The sequence below is a fragment of the Ornithorhynchus anatinus genome, chromosome 1 (genome assembly GCF_004115215.2).
Source record: "Ornithorhynchus anatinus isolate Pmale09 chromosome 1, mOrnAna1.pri.v4, whole genome shotgun sequence".
Taxonomy (NCBI): domain Eukaryota; kingdom Metazoa; phylum Chordata; class Mammalia; order Monotremata; family Ornithorhynchidae; genus Ornithorhynchus; species Ornithorhynchus anatinus.
Genome location: NC_041728.1, coordinates 172,506,162 through 172,525,934, shown reverse-complemented (window position 1 = coordinate 172,525,934; position 19,773 = coordinate 172,506,162). Strand labels below are relative to the sequence as shown.

The 19,773-nt window shown below is 44.2% G+C and overlaps 1 protein-coding gene across 2 annotated transcripts in view; it reads left to right on the top strand.

Moving 5' to 3' along the window:
- Window positions 1–19,773, top strand: part of RALB (RAS like proto-oncogene B) — a 169,016-nt gene that overhangs the window by 53,513 nt on the left and 95,730 nt on the right. The gene's annotated exons all lie outside the window — the stretch shown is intronic.

Sequence of the window (19,773 nt, the reverse complement as noted above, 5' to 3'; positions counted from 1 at the left end):
TAATAATGTTGGTATTTGTTAAGCGCTTACTATGTGCAGAGCACTGTTCTAAGCACTGGGGTAGATACAGGGTAATCAGGTTGTCCCACCTGAGACTCACAGTTAATCCCCATTTTACAGATGAGGGAACTGAGGCACAGAGAAGTGAAGTGACTTGCCCACAGTCACACAGCTGACAAGTGGCAGAGCTGGGATTCAAACCCATGACCTCTGACTCCCAAGCCTGGCTCTTTCCACTGAGCCATGCTGCTTCTCTATCACTTGGGATTTTTTTTGTTACGTGCTTACTATGTGCCAGGAGGTATATTAAGCACTGGGTTAGATACAAGATAATAAAAATAATGTTGGTATTTGTTAAGTGCTTACTATGTGCAGAACACTGTTCTAAGCACTGGGGTAGATATAGGGTAATCAGGTTGTCCCACGTGAGACTCACAGTTAATCCTCATTTTACAGATGAGATAACTAAGGCCCAGAGAAGTTAAGTGACTTGCCCACAGTCACAGCTGACAAGTGGCAGAGCCCGGATTCGAACCCATGACCTCTGACTCCCAAGCCCGGGTTCTTTCCACTGAGCCATGCTGCTTAAGGTTGGACAGAGTACCTGTCCCACATAAGGCTCAAAGTCATAACCCCCATTTTGCAGGTGAGATAACTGAGGCCCAGAGAAGTTGTACTTACCCAGCATCACAAAGCAGAAAAGTAGCAGAGCTGGGATCAAAACCCAGGACCTCTGACTCCTAAGTCTAGGCTCTTTCCACAAGATCATGCTGCTTCTGACTATAAGTGGATATTTTAGCCACTATTTATAGCAACTCCCCATCTAATAATCATAATAATTCATAATTATGATATTTATTCAGCACTTACTATGTGTCAGGCACTGTACTAAGCATTTGGGGGGAATACAAGCAAATAGGGTTGGACACAGTCCATGGTCCCACGTAGGGCTCTCAGTCTTAATCCCCATTTTATGATATGTAACTGAGTCCCAGAGAAGTGTGGTGTCTTGCCCAAGGTCACCCAGCAGACATGTGGTGGAGCTGGGATTAAAACCCATGATCTTCTGACTTCCAGGCCATGCTCTATCCACTAGGCTGTGCTGCTTTATCCACTAGGCTGTGCTGCCAATAGTTCTGGAGAAAGTTGTTAATTAGTTAATTCATTCAATTGTATTTATTAAGCACTTACTGTGTGCAGAGCACTGTCCTAGGGTGCTTGGGAAAGTACAATGCAACAATAAACATTGACACCACGAGCTCACAGTCTAGAGTGGGGAGCTGGATATCTATACAAATGAATAAAATTACAGATATATACGTAAAGGCTGTGGGGATAGGTTGGGGAGGGGAGTTCTGAGCAGATTTCTGGATTTAGGCCAGTTCCCAACCAGTTCCCAACCAGTTCCCAATCAGTTCCTCATTCTCATCCCTCTCACTGTAGATCTCTTGCTCACTTCCTTCTTTCTGGAACTCCTTTCCCCTTCACATCCGGCAGCCCACTGCTCTCCCCAACTTGGAGGTATTTCCGAAACCGCATCTCCTCCAGGAGGCCTTCCCTGAGTTCTCTCTCATCTCCACACATTATTTCCCCCTCAAGTGCCACTTTTGCATCACCAAGGCACTTGGATACTCAGCCCCACTATTGAAGTTGTTTACATGTATTTTTACTCAGTCAATCGTATTTATAGTAATAATAAATAATTGTGGTATTTGTTAAGCACTTACTATGTGCAGTTGGAGAAAGCTCTTACGAATACCATGGACGGCCCTAAAAAAAAACAAATGGATTTCAGAGCAAATTAAACCAAAGTGGTCTTTGGAAGGCCAAATGACTCAATTTAGATTAACATATTTTGGACACGTAATCAGGAGGACTAGTTCTCTGGTGAAGACACTAATGCTAGGAAAAGTCCAGGGAAAACATGGAAGAGGCAGACCGGCAGCTAGATGCATAGAGACCATAACAGCGATAACGGAAAAACCATTAGAAAGGTGGTGTATTATGGCAGAGGACAAGACGTTCTGGAGAAAGTATATCCATGGAATCGCTATGAATCGGAAATGACTCGACAGCACTTAATAATGTGCCAGGCACTGTACTCAGCGCTAGGGTGGATACAAGCAAATTGGGTTGGACACAGTCCTTGCCCCACTTGGAGCTCACGTTCTCAAACCCCATTATACAGATGAAATAACTGAGGCCCAGATAAGTGAAGTGACTTGCCCAAGGTCTCACAGCAGACAAATAGCAGAGTTGGAATTAGAACCCATGACCTTCTGACTCTCCGGCCCTTGCTGTATCCACTATGCCATGAGCATTTGCTGTGTGCAAAGCACTGTACTAAGCACTTGGGAAGAGTATAAGTATAATAAACAGACACAACGAGTTAGTAAACCTGATCCCTGCCCTCAAGGAGCTTGCTCGCTAGTGGACGGTAAAATAAATTGCAGGTAGGAGGATCATAAGGTCATTGTGAGCAGGGAATGCTCGTTGTGTCTGTTTATTATACTTATACTCTTCCCAAGTGCTTAGTACAGTGCTTTGCACACAGCAAATGCTCATGGCATAGTGGATACATCAAGGGCCGGAGAGTCAGAAGGTCATGGGTTCTAATTCCAACTCTGCTATTTGTCTGCTGTGCGAGCAAGCTCCTTGAGGGCAGGGATCAGGTTTACTAACTCGATTAAGGGATAAATACCATTGACCAACTGACTCAGAATTGGGAATTTAATAGAATGCAAAAGTGACCTCCCTGAACAACAGTAATAATGATGATGATGATGGTATTTGTTAAACGCTTACTATGGGTCAAGCATTGTTCTATGCGCTGGGTCGATTCAAGCTAATTAGATTGGACACAGTTCCTGTCCCATGTGGGGTCACAGTCTTCATCTTCATTTTCCAGATGAGGTAACTGAGGCTCAGAGAAGTTAAGTGACTTGCCCAAGGCCACACAGCAGACAAGTGGACCTACCTAGTCTTCTGATGAACGTCTTATCACCCCATTTCTGGGCTTTCAGATATATAAATGAGTCTCCTAAAACAAACTTTGGCATAGGTTAAATCCCTCTTGGCACAGAGCCTCATGTTATAAAAGGTTTCTTGTTTCACTTTTAATTCCGGGTGCACATGACACACAATGTCACACTGTTTGTTGTTTTCTGCTCTACCTCGGGGCCGTCTGAGTCAGAGGCATTTGCCCCGTTCGTGAGTGGGACCACTCTAGGATTTTCCTCCTTATTGTGCAAGAACTTTGGGACAATTCCCACAGGGGGTCAAGCCCAGGAGTGCAGGGTCTCAGTGCTGGCCTTCAGGATTTCCCCTTCCTGGGGACAAAGTGGTGTAGTTTTGGTTCTGAATGACTCATGCCCTCTGTCCGCAAGCCCTTCAGAATTCAGAACTCAGCTAAGAGGACTTGGAGGGGATCTTAGTAGGGGGAAATTATTAACAGTGGACTGAGGGTTTCTGGTAAACCTCAGCTCCTTCTACCTGCAGGATAATCAATAAATATGCAAGGGCTGACAGAACATCGTTTGGAAGTCTCCGAGACATATCCCTAAAGGCTAGAAACTTTAAGGCCCCGCTCTGTTTCTCTTGAGCTGATGCCCTTTTTCCATTCTGTTTGATAATCGATCAGTTATTTGTTAAGTGCTAACTATATTCCAAGCCTGGGGTAGATCCAAGCTAATCAAGTTGGACATACTCCATGTTCCACTTGGGGTTCACAGTCTTTATCCCCGTTTTCCAGCTGAGGTGCCTAAGGCCCAGACAAGTGAACTGACTTACCTAAGGTCACACAGCAGACAAGTGGTGGAGCCAGGATTAGAGCCCAGGTCCTTCTGACTCCCAGGCCTGTGCTCTAGCCTTGCTGCATCTCTGTGTTGCTTTTCTGCCTTGTGCCGATTTGTTTAAACCAGAAATGTGGTACGGATAAAGGTCCTGCAGGGGAGGCTGGTGGATGACATTTGAAGAGTTGGGGGGTGGGGGGTGGGGGGAGTTTGGCAGGTGCAAAAAGAGCTGGCTCCCAGCCAATTTCCAGCCACAGATACCGATCGCTCAGAAACTCACTCGACCAGGTAGACGGAGGCCTCTCTGTCCAACCTGAGGAGACTCCAGTGCAAACCTGGCTCCTGACTGTGAAAACCCTCTTGGAAATCACACAGGCCTGGTGACATACTTCACCTTTGCAGATGTTTCCCAATCTGAACAATGTATTTCAGGGAGAATCATTTCCAGGCACTCCTAATCCCAGGAGAAACCATGTGATAACTGACCTTGAGGAATGTGCTTTTTCTTCATAATGTCCCATTTGCATAGCCCCCACCCTGGTCTCTGATGGATTTTAGTTGAGTTGCTCATTTATTCCTATTAATGTCCATCTCCCCCTCATTCATTCATTCAATCGTATGTATTAAGCACTTACTGTGGGCAGTACTAAGCACTTGGGAAAGTACAATGCAACAATAAACAGTCACATTCCCTGCCCACAATGAGTTCACAGTCTAGAGTGGCGGTCGGGGGGGGGGGGGAGACAGACATCAATACAAGTAAATCAAGTTACAGATTTGTACATAAGGGCCGTGGGGCTCAGAGAGGGGGGAAAGCAAAGAGAGCAAGTCAGGGTGACGCAGAAGGGAGTGGGTGATGAGGAAAAGTGGGGCTTGGTCTGGGAAGGCCTCTTGGAGGAGGTGCGCCTTCAATAAGGCTTTGGAGGAAGGGAGAGTAATTGGTGGATTTGGGGAGGGAAGACGTTCCAAGCCAGAGGCAGGACGTGGACCAGGGGTCGGCGGTGAGACAGGCGAGATAAGGGCACAGTGAGGTTAACATTAGAGGAGCGGAGTGTGCGGACTGGCTGTAGAAGGAGAGAAGGGAGGTGAGGCGGGAGGAGGCAAGGTGATGGTGGGCTTTAAAACAAATGGTGAGGAGTTTTTGTTTGATATGGAGGTGGCTGGGCAACCACTGGAGGTATTTGAGGAGGGGATTGACATGTCGAACATTTTGGTAAAAAGATGATCCGGGCAGCAGAGTGAAGTATGGATTGGAGTGGGGAGAGGCAGGAGGTTGGGAGGTCAGCAAGGAGGCTGATGCAGTAATCTAGGCGGGAAAGGATGAGTGATTAGATTAGCATGGTAGCTCTAGTCTGTAAGATTATTATAGAGAGGGAAGGTATCTGCTAATTCTGTTATGCTCTCCCAAGCGCTCAGTGCAGTGTTCTGCATATAGTAAGCGCTCAATAAGATTGATTGATTGACAAATGTCAGATGAGGGATCCCCTATTGAAGGGCAAATCTCCTTCCCGAGCCCTTTCATTCATTCAATCATATTTATTGAGCACATACTATATGCAGAGCCCTGTATTAAGTGCTTGTATAATAATAACTGTGATATTTGTTAAGTGCTTTCTTTGTGCCAAGCACTGTACTAAGCACTGGGGTACATAGAAGCAAATTGGTTTGGACACAATCCCTGTCCCACATGGGGCTCACAGTCTCAATCCCCATTTTACAGATGAGATAACTGAGGCCCAGGAAGTGAAGCGACTTGCCCAGGGTCACCCAGCAGACATGTGCCGGAGCCGGGATTAGGACCCATGATCTTCTGACTCCCTGCTCCGTGTTCTTTCCACTATGCCATGCTGCTTCTCCAAAATAAGTCTCAGAAGAGGGTGAATAAAATGTAGAAATAGGATCTAGATTCATTGAAATGGCCAACTTTGCTGTATTGTACTCTCCCAAGCATTTAGTATAGTGCTAAGCACTTAGTAAGCTCTTAATAAATATCACTGATTAAATGAATGATAATAAGGCTCAATAAATACCATTGATGATGATGATAAAGATGATTCCCCATCTTCCTTTCGTCTTCCCTTTTCCGATTGCCCTGACTAATATTGCCTTCTTAAAAAAAAATGTTTTTAAGAATTTTTTAGTATTTTTAGTATTTTTTAGTGCTTATTATATGCTAGACACTGTAGTAAATGTGGGGGTAGATACAAGCTAATTAATTTGGAGACCGTCCATGGCCCACATGGAGCTTACAGTCGTAATCCCCATTTTACAGATGAGGTAACTGAGGCCCAGAGAAGTGATGTGACTGTCCAAGGTCACACAGCAGACAGGTGGCGGAGATAGGATTAGAACCTCTCTGAGTCCCAAACCTGGGCTCTATCCATTAGGCACCACTTCTTCTCAGGGCTTTCCATCCCCTCTGTCACTTTGCAGTTATTTTCTCTGGTTCTGTTGGCCATATCTTCATTCTGTGCTTTCTGTCTTAATTCTCATTTGCCAATTTCGACTTTCTGTGGCCAGGTTTTTCTGGGCCACCACTTCTCCCCGGCGAGACATGGGTCTCATCAGAGAGGCCCATATCCTGCCTCCACTCCATGGGGTTATCTGAGTAGGTTTCCTGCAGTGTGGCCTAATGGCTAGAGCCTGGGCCTGGGACTCAGAAGGACCCGGGTTCTAACCCCGGATCTGCCATTTGTCTGCTTTATGACCTTGGACAAGTCATTTCACTTCTTTGTGTCTCAGTTCCCTCATTTGTAAAATGGGGATTAAGACTGTGAGCCCCATGCGGAATAGGGATTGTGTTCAACCTTATATTCTTGTCTCCACCCCAACACTTAATGCAGTGCCTGGCACATAGTAAGTGCTTAACAATACTATCATTATTATTGTTATTATTAACATATAACACATATATTAATATCACAATAGTATTTTTTAAGCACTTACTATGTGCCAAGCACCGTTCTAAGCACTGAGGTAGATACAAGGTTGTCCCACGTGGGGCTCACAGTCTTAATCCCCATTTTACAGATGAGGTTACTGAGGCACAGAGTAAGTGACTGGCCCAAAGTCACACAGCTGATAATCATCCAGTTATGTGCAGGGGAAAGAAATTTTGGGAAATCAATGGAGGAACCTTTGATTTTGAGTATGCTGGTGAATTACCCTCTCCCTAGCTTATCAGTCAAGAGTACTTGCAGTCAACCCTCATTATTTTAGAGATGTGAGAGAGAGTGGAGAGGAAGTGTGTTCTTAATTACTAACTGATGGATTTCTCGAAGTCCCCAGGATAACAATAATAATAATTATTGTTGTGGTATTTGTTAAGCACGTACTGTGTGTCAGGCACTGTCCAAAGTTCTGGGGTGGATACCAGCAAATCAGGTTGGACACAGTCCATGTCCCACTTGGGGCTCACAGTTTTCATCCCCATTTTACAGATGAAATAACTGAGGCTCAGAGAATGAAGTGACTTGCCCAAGGTCACACAGCAGACAAGTGGCAGAGTTGGACTTAGAACCCATGACCTTCTGACTCCCGGACTCAGGCTCTATCCATTAGGCCATGCTGCTTCTCTGAGTTTCTAATTGAGCTTGCCGGGAATCAAATTCTTTTCAAAGTGCTTGGAGGAAAGCTTTGCTAACCATTATACCACCTATGAGAAGCCACATGGCTCAGTGGAAAGAGCCTGGGGTTGGGAGTCAGAGGTCATGGGTTCTAGTCCCGGCTCCGCCACCTGTCAGCTGTGTGACTTTGAGCAAGTCACTTATCTTCTCTGTGCCTCAGTTACCTCATCTGTGAAATGGGGAATAAGACTGTGAGCCCCATGTGGGATAACCTCATTACCTTGTACCACCCCCAGTGCTTTGAACAGTGCTTGGCACATAGTAAGCACTAACAAATGCCATCATTATCATTATTATTATTATTATTAATGCTGCATATAGGATAGAAGGGCAGAAGGGGTGTTTAGTTACTGGGTAGAAACTGGGGAGTAAATGAGAAGGACTTCCATAGATACATCAGATAATAATAATAATAATAATGGTATTTGTTAAGCAATCAACTGTGTGCTAAGCACTGTTCTAAGTGCTGGGGTAGATACAAGGTTATCAGGTTGTCCCATATGGGGCTCAAAGTCTTAATCCCCATTTTACAGATGAGCTAACTGAGTCACATAGAAGTTAAGTGACTTGTCCAAAGTCACATAGCTAAAAAGCAGCGGAGCCGGGATTAGAATCCACGACCTCTGACTCCCAAGACCAGGCTCTTTCCACTAAGCCACGGTGCTTCTCAGATAGAGTGGAGTGCTGTACTGAGAGCTGAAACTGGGAAACTGAGTCTATCCACTCTTTTATAGTGCATTCATTCAATCAAATTTACTGAGTGCTTACAATGTGCAGAGCACTGTACTAAGCACTTGGGAGAGTACAATATAACAATAAGCAGAGCCATTCCCTGCTCATAGTGAGCTTATAGAAGATGAGTTTACAGTCTAGTGTGCTCTCCCAAGCACTTAGTAGTCTGTCCACAGAAAGAGTTCACTAAATACCACTGATTGATTGAGTACCTTTTGGACACTTGGTATCCACCCCACTTTTGGCCCCCGGCATCTACTATCTTATCCATAGTTGATTTATTTATATTAACATCTGCCTCCTCTACTGTGTAAGCACCTTGGGCGCAGGGAATGTGTCTACCAACTAATTGGCACATAGTAAGGGCTTAACAAATACCATTATTATTGTTATTATTACTCCACAAAGAGCTTATTACAGTGTCCTGCACATAATAACTGCCAAGTAAATACCTCTGATTGATGAATAGAGGGAATGCTTTACAGATATGGTTAAACAGAGCTTCAGGACCTGTCTTGCTCCCTTCATTCATCCCAGTCCCACAGCACTATCTACATATCTCTAATTTATTTATTTATATTAATGTCTATCTCCCCCTCTAGACTGTAAACTCATTGTGCGCAGGGAATGTGCCCGTTTATTCATTCAATCATATTTATTGAGCTCTTATTGTGTGCAGAGCTCTGTACTAAGCATTTAGTACTAAGCGCTTATAATATTGCTGTATTGTACTCTCCCAAGCGCTTACAGTGCATGGCACACAGTAAGTGCTCAATAAATACAATTGAATTAATGAGTGAATGAAAACTGCTACATCCTAGCTGGAAACTGGAAGTCAATCGGTGAGGACAGACCTGCAGGGCACCTAGACTCAGAGTCTCCTCTGAGACAAGGACCGTGTCCAACCTGATGCTCTTGTTGCAACCCTAGCACTTAATACAGTATTTGACACATGGTAAGTGCTTAACTCCCCTCTCAGGGTCGCACCTGGAGAGTTTCCAGTACTCTACCAGTCTCGACTACAGGAATGAGAGTCAAACAGAGGCCTACCCATTCCATTCCTAGTTTGGCCAGTAGCTAGCGAGTGGCAGGCAATCTTCTACAAGTCAAAACTCACCCATGCTGGGCAGCAGAGGCATAGGAGAGAGTTGAGGGTAGAGGCAAGAGTTTACTGAGCAGAAGGAGACAGTGGTAAACCACTTCCAGATTTTTACCAAGAAAACTCTATGGATCCACTACCAGAATGATTGCAGTTGGAGAACGGGGCGTTCTGGAAGAGATGTGTCCGTGGTGACGCTAAGGGTCCGAAACGACTCGACAGCTTAAGACAAGCGTGTAACAAATGCTATCATTTCTAGGACCTCAGATTTGAAACCAATTCTTTCCTTCCCTTGCCTTCTTTCCCAGTCACATGATGATGATGGTACAGTCCTCTAGACTGTAAGCTCATTTTCTGTTTTTTTTTTAATGGTATTTGTTAAGCGCTTTCTATGTGCCAGGCACTGTTCTAAGCACTAGTGTAGGTACAGGCTAATCAGCTTGGATGGGGTACATGTCCCATGTGGGGCTTACAGTCTTAATCCCCATTTTACAAACGAGATAACTGAGGCACAGAGAAGTAAAGGGACTAGCCCAAAGTCACACAGCAGGCAGGTGGCGGGAAGGGAACAAGTCTACTAACTCTGTTGTATTGTACTCTCCCGAGTGCTTAGTACAGTGGTCTACACACAGTAGGAATTCAATATATATCAGTAATGATGTTGATGATGGACTGTGGTATTTGTTTAGAGAAGTAATAATAGTAATAATGATAATAATAATAATAATGTTGGTATTTATTTAGTGCTTAACTATGTGCAGAGCATTGTTCTAAGCGCTGGGGTAGATACAGGGTAATCAGGTTGTCCCACGTGAGGCTCACAGTCTTAATCCCCATTTTACAGATGAGGTAACTGGGGCCCAGAGACGTTAAGTGACTTGCCCACAGTCACACGGCTGACAAGTGGCAGAGCCTGGATTCGAACCCATGACCTCTGACTCCCAAGCCTGGGCTCTTTCCACTGAGACACACTGTTGAGCGCTTACTATGTGCAAAGCACTGTTCTAAGGGCTGGAGTGTCCCTGTGGAAAGAACACAGGCCCGGGTGTCAGAGAACCTGGGTTCTACTCCTGGCTCCACCACTTATCTGCTGTGTGACCTTGGCCAAGTCACTTCACTTCTCTGTGCCTCAGTTACCTCATCCGTAAAGTGGAGATTAAGACCCTGAGCCCCATGTAGGACAGGGACTGTGTTCAACCTGTTTATCTCATATCTATGCCAGTGCTTAGAACAGTGCCTGGCACATAGTAAGTGCTTAACGAATACCATTTAAGAATAGAAAAATCTTTGGGGTAGATTCAGGGCTGGTTACAGTCCCATGGGGCTCACAATCTAAGGGAGAGGGTGAACAGCATTGAATCCCCATTTTACAAATAAAGAAGCTGAGGCAAAGAAAAGTGAAGTGACTTGCACAAGGTCACACAGCAGGCACGCGGTGGAGCCAGGATTAAAACCCAGGTCCCCTGCTCCCAGGCTCATGGTCTTTTCCACTAGGTCATGCTGTCGCTGCTGCTGCTGTTGTTAGTGCTGCTGATGAAGATGTGGGCCTTTTGGAGGAGATTTAGTGCTATTGCTATTAACCTTCTCCCTGGGCCTTGTCCCTCCGTCGACCCCTGGCCCACGTCCTACCTCTGGCCTGGAATGCCCTCCCTCAAATCTGCCAAACAATTGCACTTCCCCCCTTCAAAGCCCTACTGAAGGCTCACCTCCTCCAGGAGGCCTTCCCAGACCTCCCATCCCTTTTCCTTCTCTCCCCCTTCCCTCCCCATCACCCTCACTCGCTCCCTTTGCTCTACCCCCTTTCCTGCCCCACAGCACTTGTGTATATATGTACATATCTGTAATTCTATTTATTTAAATTAATGCCTGCTTACTTGTTCTGATGTGCATATATATCTATAATTCTATTGATTTATATTGATGCTTTTGTTGCCCGTTTACTTGTTGTGATGTCTCTGTCCCCTCTTGTAGCCTGTGAGCCCAATGTGGGCAGGGATTGTCTCTCTTTGTTGCTGAATTATACCTTCCAACTGTTTAGTACAGTGTCTGAACACAGTAAGTGCTCAATAAATACGATTGAATTGCCTGAGGAATGGCAGAACTACCCTTCTTGACCCAGGGTAGCATTCATGAGCCAGAGAAGCTGTGAAATTTTTTAAATGGAAAGTTGCTTCTTAAGGTATTTTCCCTTGGATGGCAGTCCTGCAGGGAAAAAAACAAATACTCCAAAACATAGTAGTAGGAGTAGCAGGAGTAGCATGTACTGAACGGCCACATGGTGCAGTGAACCATACTAGACGCTTGGAAAGTACAAAATAAAAAAAGGGACATGTTCCCTGCCTGCAAGAAGCTGACACTATCAGGGGAGACAAAGAGAAAGATAGTTTCAACAGTAAATGTCAAAAATAGTTAAAGTGGATATTTATCTTTATTTAAAGATAGAAATATTTTTTTTTATCTACCCCCACACTTTGTTCAGTGCGAGGCATAGTAAGCACTGAAAAATACTATTTTTTTAAAAAGGCATTGTCAGTCAGGGCAGTGGGGAAAAGGAAAACAAAAGGAAGATAGGGAATCATCATCATCATCATCAATGGTATTTATTGAGCAGCACTTACTATCAATCAGTCAATCAGTTGTGTTTATTAAGTGCTTACTAAGTGCTTAGCACTGTACTAAATGCTTGGGAGAGTACAAAACAAGGAAGTTGGCCATCTAATTTTGGGGATACAAGGGCAGGCGTACAACTGTGGGGATGGGAGGGAGGATGAATGAATGAAGGAGCAAGTAAGAGCAGCGCAGAAGGGAGTCTCCCCCGATTAGACTGTAAGCCCGTCAAAGGGCAGGGACTGTCTTTATCTGTTGCCGATTTGTACATTCCAAGCGCTTAGTACAGTGCTCTGCACATAGTAAGCGCTCGATAAATACTATTGAATGAATGAATGAATGAATGAGTGGGAGAAGAGGAGAGGAGGGCTTACTCAGGGGAGGCTTTTTGAAGGAGATGTGCCTTCTTTAAGGTTGTGAAAAGTGGTAGAGCAATTATCTGACTGATATGAGGAGGGAGGGCATTCCAGGCCAGAGGTAGGATGTGAGCGAGAGGTTGGTGGCGAGATAGATGAGATGGAGGTACAGTGAGAAGGTTAGTACAGTGTCTGGCACATGGTAAAGCCTTAACAAATACCACAGTTATCATTAATAGCATTATTATTATGAATTCTCTTTAAATAAAAGAGAAGTAATCTGTTCCTGGAACTGGAGATCCCAATTTTTAGGGATTTGAGGTCTGGGGAATGCCTGACTGGTTGCATATTTGTTCAACTGCACATTTAATTGTTTATTTTGGTTATTCTAGAAATAATTTTTTGTCTCCCCACCTTCAAAGTCCTCCTAAAGTCACATCTCATGCAAGAGGCCTCTTGACACTAAATCCTTATTTTCCCAACTTGATCTTCTTCCAGCATCACTTATACACTTAGCTCTGTATCCCTTAAGCATCCGATATTCACTCCATCCTCAGCCCCACAGCACTTATGTACCTATCCTTACACTGCCATTTTCCCTATCAGTAGTATATTTTAATGTCTACTTCCCCCTTTAGATTGTAAACTCCTTGAGGACAGGGATTGTGTCTACCAACTCTTGTATTTTATCAGTCAGTCAAGGGTATTTGTGCAGAGCAGTGTATTAAATGCTTGGGAGAGTACAATACAACAGAGTTGATAAACATTTTCCCTGCCCACAGTGAACTTGCAATCAATCAATCAATCTTTAATCATTGGTATTTTTGAGTGCTTACTGTGTGCAGAGCATTGTACTAAATACTTGGGAGAGTACAGTATAACAGAGTTGGCAGACATGTTCCCTGCCCCCAAGAAGTTTTCAGTCAACAGGGAGAGACACACACTGAAGGAGGTTAAAGACAGAGGAAATAGTGGAATGAGCTTCACAGTGCTGAAGGGTTACGTAGTCAAGTTCATAGTTTCTGTAGAGGGAGGGCAGGTAGGAGAATTAAAGGACTTAATCTCGGAAAGCCTCTCTCAGAGCAGATGTGATTTTTGGAGGGTTTTGAAGGCGGGGGAGTGTTGGTCTGTGGGATGTGAAGCAGGAGGGTGTCCCAGGCCCAAGGGAGGATGTGGTCAAGGGATCTGTAGAGGGAGAGACAAAATGAAGATACAGAAAGTAGATTGGTGTTAGAGGAGCGGAGTGTGAAGGTTGGGTTGTAGTAATAGATCAGCAGGCAGCTTGTACTTTCCCAAGCGCTTAGTACAGTGTTCTGCATACTACATGTGCTCAGTAAATACCACTGATTGATCGATTTAGTGTGTAAGCTTCTCTGAGCAGGGAATGTGACACCGGCTTTTTGTATACTTCCCAAGGGTTTTAGTACAGTCCCTTGCATCTACTGAGTACTCACTAAACACTGCTACTAGTTCTGCTATCACCACTACTGCCACCAAGCAAGAAGCAGTGTGGCCTAGTGAATAGAGCACGAGCCTGGGAGTCAGAAGGACCTGGGTTCCAATCCCGCCTCCGCCACTTGTCGGCTGTGTGACCGTGGGCAAGTCACTTAGTTCTCTGGGCTTCATTTCCCTCATTTGTGAAATGGGGATTAAGACTGTGAGCCCCAAGGAGGACAGGGACTATGTCCACCCCAATTACCTTGTATCTACCACAGCGCATAGTACAGTGCCTGGCACAGAGTAGCAGTGGCTAGAGCACGGTCCTGGCAGTCAGAAGGTCATGGGTCCTAATCCCAGTTCTGCCACTTGTCTGCTGTGTGACCCTGGGCAAGTTACTTCACTTTTCTGGGCCTCAGTTGTCTCATCTGTAAAATGAGGATTGAGACTGCAAGCCCCAAGTGGGACAGAGACTGTGTCCAACCCGATTTGCTTGTATCCACCCCAGTGCTTAGTACAGTGCCTGGCATGCAGTAAGTGCTTAACAAATACCACAATTAGTATTATAGTAAGTGCTTAACAAATACCACAATTATTGTTATTGTTACTGCTATTAAGCCCATATCTTTGGCCAGAAAGTTCTCTTTGCCCTTGTGATCACCCTCCCGAAAGGAACTGGAAGTCTGCCTTGTAAATAAGCTTCCCAAATTCCCCAAATTCCTCTCCTTCAGGGTGACAAACTGGTGGTAGAGTGCATGTAATTAACAGTCTTTACTAATCCCCCGACCTTTACTAATGCTCACCCCCAGGTGAGTAAGAGCATTCCCAAGGCAACTTTTGACGCACAATTTGAAGCCAAGTCTGTGAGCCCCTTGCGGGACAGGAACTGTGTCCAACCTGATTATCTTGTGTCTACCCGAGCGCTTTTGTACAATGCCTTAAAAGTCACCATTTAAAGAAAGAAATTGGAAATTTGTAGGCTAAATAATAGATTGTCTAGGAGGAAGAACCATTTCTATTAAACTAATGTCCTCTGGATAAAAAAGGACCCCCAGCTCCTCTTTTAATTAATTCTGCTGACCTGCAATAAATTATTCAGGAATCCAGTGCAGTACCAAACAGCAGTTAAAGTGACTTTTGCTTTTAGAACCTCTTTGGGAACAGTATTTCGCTGCTGTCATTCTCTCATATGTTCTTAGTACAGCACTCTACACGCAGTATTCATTCATTTGATCGTATTTATTGAGCACTTACTGTGTGCAGAGCACCGTACTAAGTGCTTGGAAAGTACAGTTCAACAATAAAGAGAGACAATCCCTGCCCACATGGGACTTACAGTCTAGAAGTAGGGACTCAATAAATGCCAATTGATTGATTGATAGTATCATGTAAAAAAGAAGCCCGAATAACCAATTTTTATGTGCCTTCAGATGAAATTTGAAGTTTGGTCTTCTATGAATAATTAAATGGGAGCAATGAATACCTAACAGAGAACAGTAATGCTCAGTATAGTGTTTTGGTACACAATAGACAACAAATACTAGCTAATAACAATAATAATAAATAACTGTGACATTGGTTGAGCACTTACCTTGTGCTGAACTCTGAACTGAGCACTGGGGTAGATGCAAGTTAATCAGATCCAACACAGACCCTGTCCCACAAAGGGTTCACAGTCTAAGTAGGAGTTCCTGAACACAGAGCACTGTACTAAGATTAGGAGAGTACAGGAGGGGTAAAAGGCAATATTCTTTTACTTGAGGAGCTTATAAACTCATCGTGAAGCCAGGCACATAACAATTTACAGGTAGGAGGAAGACTATGTTAAATGATGTGCTCAAATGCCATCTGGCACTGTGAGCATATCAGTGCATCAGAGATGGTCTTTGGGAGGATTTAACTTGGGGAGAAGAGAAATTAATTGGGAAAAATCTTCTGAAGGAGGAGGGGCTTCCAAGATTGATCGATTAATAACATGAAGGAAAACGAAAATCTAGAATATTTTTTGTTCAATTCAAAAACCTCCTGGTAACCTAATATTGCAATTTCTTTTAACTGGAAAGAATCGAAAAAAAATCTGCAATACCTATTTAGCCAAATTACAAAAGAAAAATCCACATTAAGCTGGAAGAAGTGGAATAAAAAACAGCAACACATGAGAAATTATAAAGATACAGACTCCATATTGAGTAATGCAAAAACCCCCTTCATTCTTAGGAGATAATTTTCCATAAATTCTGTTTGTGGGCAGATAATTCCTTCTAATTAGATGTTTTAAAGTAAAAGAAAGCTATTTAAATTTCCTTAATGTTTTCCAATTATATGAACATCTTCTGGTGGGGGTGTGTGATGACTTCCCTCATAGCCAATTATGTGTGTGTCCCCATCTCTGAATAAGTGATAAATTGTCACGGCTGACTGGTCCGATCACAATCATGCCTCTCAGAGAATTTCACAATCCAGCACTGTCCAGGCAGGATTGCAGTGGGGTGAGGGTAATTTGGACCTAAGCCTACCCCAAGCCAAGTTTGGGATCTCTCCTTCTCTAGACTGTAACCTTTTTATGGGCAGGGATCAGGTCAACTGGCTCTGTTTTATTGCATTCTCCCAATGCTTGGTATGGTGATCTGCATACAGGAAGCACTCATTAAATGCCACACGATTAAGTGCCCCACCTGGACCCCAAATTTGGAAAGGGTGGCTGGCATAGCCAGGCCATCCTTTAATAGTAATAATAATAATTGATTCATTCATTCATCCAATCGTATATATTGAGTGCTTACTGTGTGCAGAGCACTTTACTAAGTGCTTGGGAAGTACAATTCAGCAATGTGAAGTGCTTATTATATGCCAGGAACTGTACTAGGTGCTGGGGGAGATAGAAGCAAATCAGGTTGGACATGGTCCCTGTCCCACATGGGGCTCATAGTCTTAACATTTTATTATTATTATCATCATTAATATTAAGGAGTATTGTTATATTATTATATGTATTATTAAATATATCATATGCAATTATTATAATATTTATTATTAATAAAAATAGTACTTGTTAAGTGCTTACTACATGCCAAGCACAGTTCTAGGCGCTGGGGGTGATACATGTTAAACAGATGAGGTAACCCAGGCACAGAGAAGTGAAGTGACTTGCTAGAGGTCACACAGACAAGTGGCAGAGTTGGGATTAGAACCTACACCTTCCTGATTTCCAGGCCTGTGCTCTCTCCACTAGGCCACGCCGGCTTTCCTAGAGATAACAAGCGAAAAGGCCATAAAATGAATGATGGCATTTGTTAAGCGCTTACTATGTGCAAAGCACTGTTCTAAGCGCTGGAGAGGATACAAGGTGATCAGGTTGCCCCACATGGGGCTCACAGTCTTAATCCCTGTTTTACAGATGAGAGAACTGAGGCACAGAGAAGTTAAGTGACTTGTCCAAAGTCACCCACCTGACATGCTGCTAAGCTGGAATTTGAACCCATGACCTCTGACTCCCAAGCCCGTGCTCTTTCCTCTGGACCACGCTGCTGCTGTGTGACCTTGGACAAGCCACATAACTTCTCTGTGCCTCAGTGAAGGTTAAATCCTATCACTCCTTCCCACAGCCTAAAACTTTCTACCTGAGTCTTCACTTTACTTCTCTGTGCCTCAGTTACTTCATCTGGAAATGGGGATTGAGACTGTGAGTCCCACATCCACCACTATTTGCTTGGATCCTCCCCAGCTCTTAGTACAGTTTCTGGCACATAGTAAGCACTTAAGAAATACAATTATTATTATTATTTGCTTCCCCACCACCACACACATGCTCTTCTTAGTTAATTCATTCAATTGTATTTATTGATTGCTTATTGTGTGCAGAGCATTGACAGCAGGAGGAACAGGGAGGCTGAAGGAGCATGTCCAAACCCAACCGAGTTAGAACTGGTTCCTAGCAGATGGAGCCCAGGCCTGAGAGTCGGGCTCTGCCACTTGTCTGCTGTGTGACCTTGGGCTAGTCACTTCACTTCTCTGGGCCTCAATTACCTCATCTGTAAAATGGGGATCAAGACTGGGAGTACCATGTGGGATAAGGACTGCATCCGACTTGATTATCTTGTATAATAATGTTAATAATAATGTTGGTATTTGTTAAGCGCTTACTATGTGCCGAGCACTGTTCTAAGCGCTGGGGTAGACACAGGGGAATCAGGTTGTCCCACGTGGGGCTCACAGTCTTAATCCCCATTTTACAGATGAGGGAACTGAGGCACAGAGAAGTTAAGTGACTTGCCCACAGTCACACAGCCGACAAGTGGCAGAGCTGGGATTCGAACTCATGAGCCCTGATTCCGAAGCCCGTGCTCTTTCCACTGAGCCACGCTGCTTGTATCTAGCCCCACTTTTAGTACAGTGCCTGGAACATAGTAAGAGCTAAACAAATATCGTAAAAAAACCCACAAAACCCTCCAAAAGCAAAACAAAAAAATAACCTCCCTAAGACTTGGCACCAGTGGTCCAGGCCTGGCATGGGCAAGAATCTCCTCAGTGAACTGATACATTACCCCTGCCAAAAACCCCTTTGGGAAATCACTGCAGGCTTTAATCCTTTGAGTCCCCCAACTAAGCCCCTATTTTCTCTTCTCCCACTCACTTTTGCATCACCCTTGCTCATGGATTTTGCACCCTTTATTCACCCCTCCTTCAGCCCCATAGTGCTTACATATTTGTTATTTATTTATGTGACTGTCTCCCCCTCTAGACTGTAAGCTCCTTGTGGGCCGGGAACATGTCTACTGACACTGTTATTTTGCACTCCCCCAAGCGTTTAGGACAGTGCTCTTCAAACAGTAGGCATTCAGTATAAATGATTGATTGATTGAGAATGGAAAGATGGGGAAGTCGGTAAGCACCGAAGTGATTTGTTTGGGTCACTGTGAATCCCAAAGTGCTGTAGTATTAGATGAGGGGTAGATAGGATAGTACAGTGCTTTGCATGAGTTAAGCCCTCAATAAATACGACTGAATGAATGATAGCATGGGCGAGGTTGTGATGTGGAGTCCAGGGCTATCGTGGGGCCAGTGCGGGACTTGGCATTGGTAATGGACCCCCAGAGACCTTGAAGAATCTAAAACCAGATCTGAACTGGCCTTCAGGATCAATCAATCAGTGGCATTTATTAAGGGCTGATTGTGTCCAGAGCACTGTACTAAGTACTTGAGAGAGTGCAGTTCAACAGAGTTGGAAGATAAGTTATCTCCAGGGAATCCAGGAAAGCCGCGTGACCACTCAACTTGCTACGCTATTTTTCTGTCACACCACCTTAAACCCCCACTTAGTGATTGGACAGGGAAGAGGGGTACATCGTGGCAGTCGGAGAAAATTCTCTCTTGTGCCCATCGGCAAAGTTAAATAGAAGGTCTTATACTCGTATCATGCTGTCTTTCCAGTCGAGATATTTCAGTCCCGTAAGGAAAGAAGTCTCTCCTGTTGAGTTCATCTGATCTCTAAAGAGCACTTCACCCCTCCTTTGAATCTGCTTCTCATAAACCCGAATGGATCTGATCCGACCAAATCCTATTAAGGCTCCAAATGAACGGAACTATAAACCCCAGAACTGTCCCTCCCACCCCCCACCCCTAAAAGCTGACCAAGAACTCCCAGGTTCCCGGAAGAATGAGAAAAACTGGATCTGCGTCTGACCTTGATCACTCTGCTCTTTGAGCTATTCATTTTGTATTACCTTCAGTTCTAGTAAATTTCCCCCAAGGGCTTGGCTCACATATCCAAATCCACTTTTTATAAACGTGGAACCAAAAATGTCCCTTCTGACAAGGAAACCTGTCCTGGCAACTTTTTTTTTATGAGGATGATTTAAAACTCCTAAATTTAGAATGGCTTTAGTGGAAACACTGACATGGCGTTGGTTATGGTGTTTTCTGATGTACTCTGTGCTGAGCTCAGATGGCCAGGCGTTTAACTAGTTTTCCACAAGTCTAGTCTACCTCCTGCCTTTAATTCCAGAGAGAGTTCAAAACAAGAAGGGCAATACCCTTTTGCTCCCTTCTAAAGCCCAATTTCTGGGTAAAAATGTGATGTACTTCCTAAATAGATCCAATTATTAGAGGAAGTAATAATAATAATA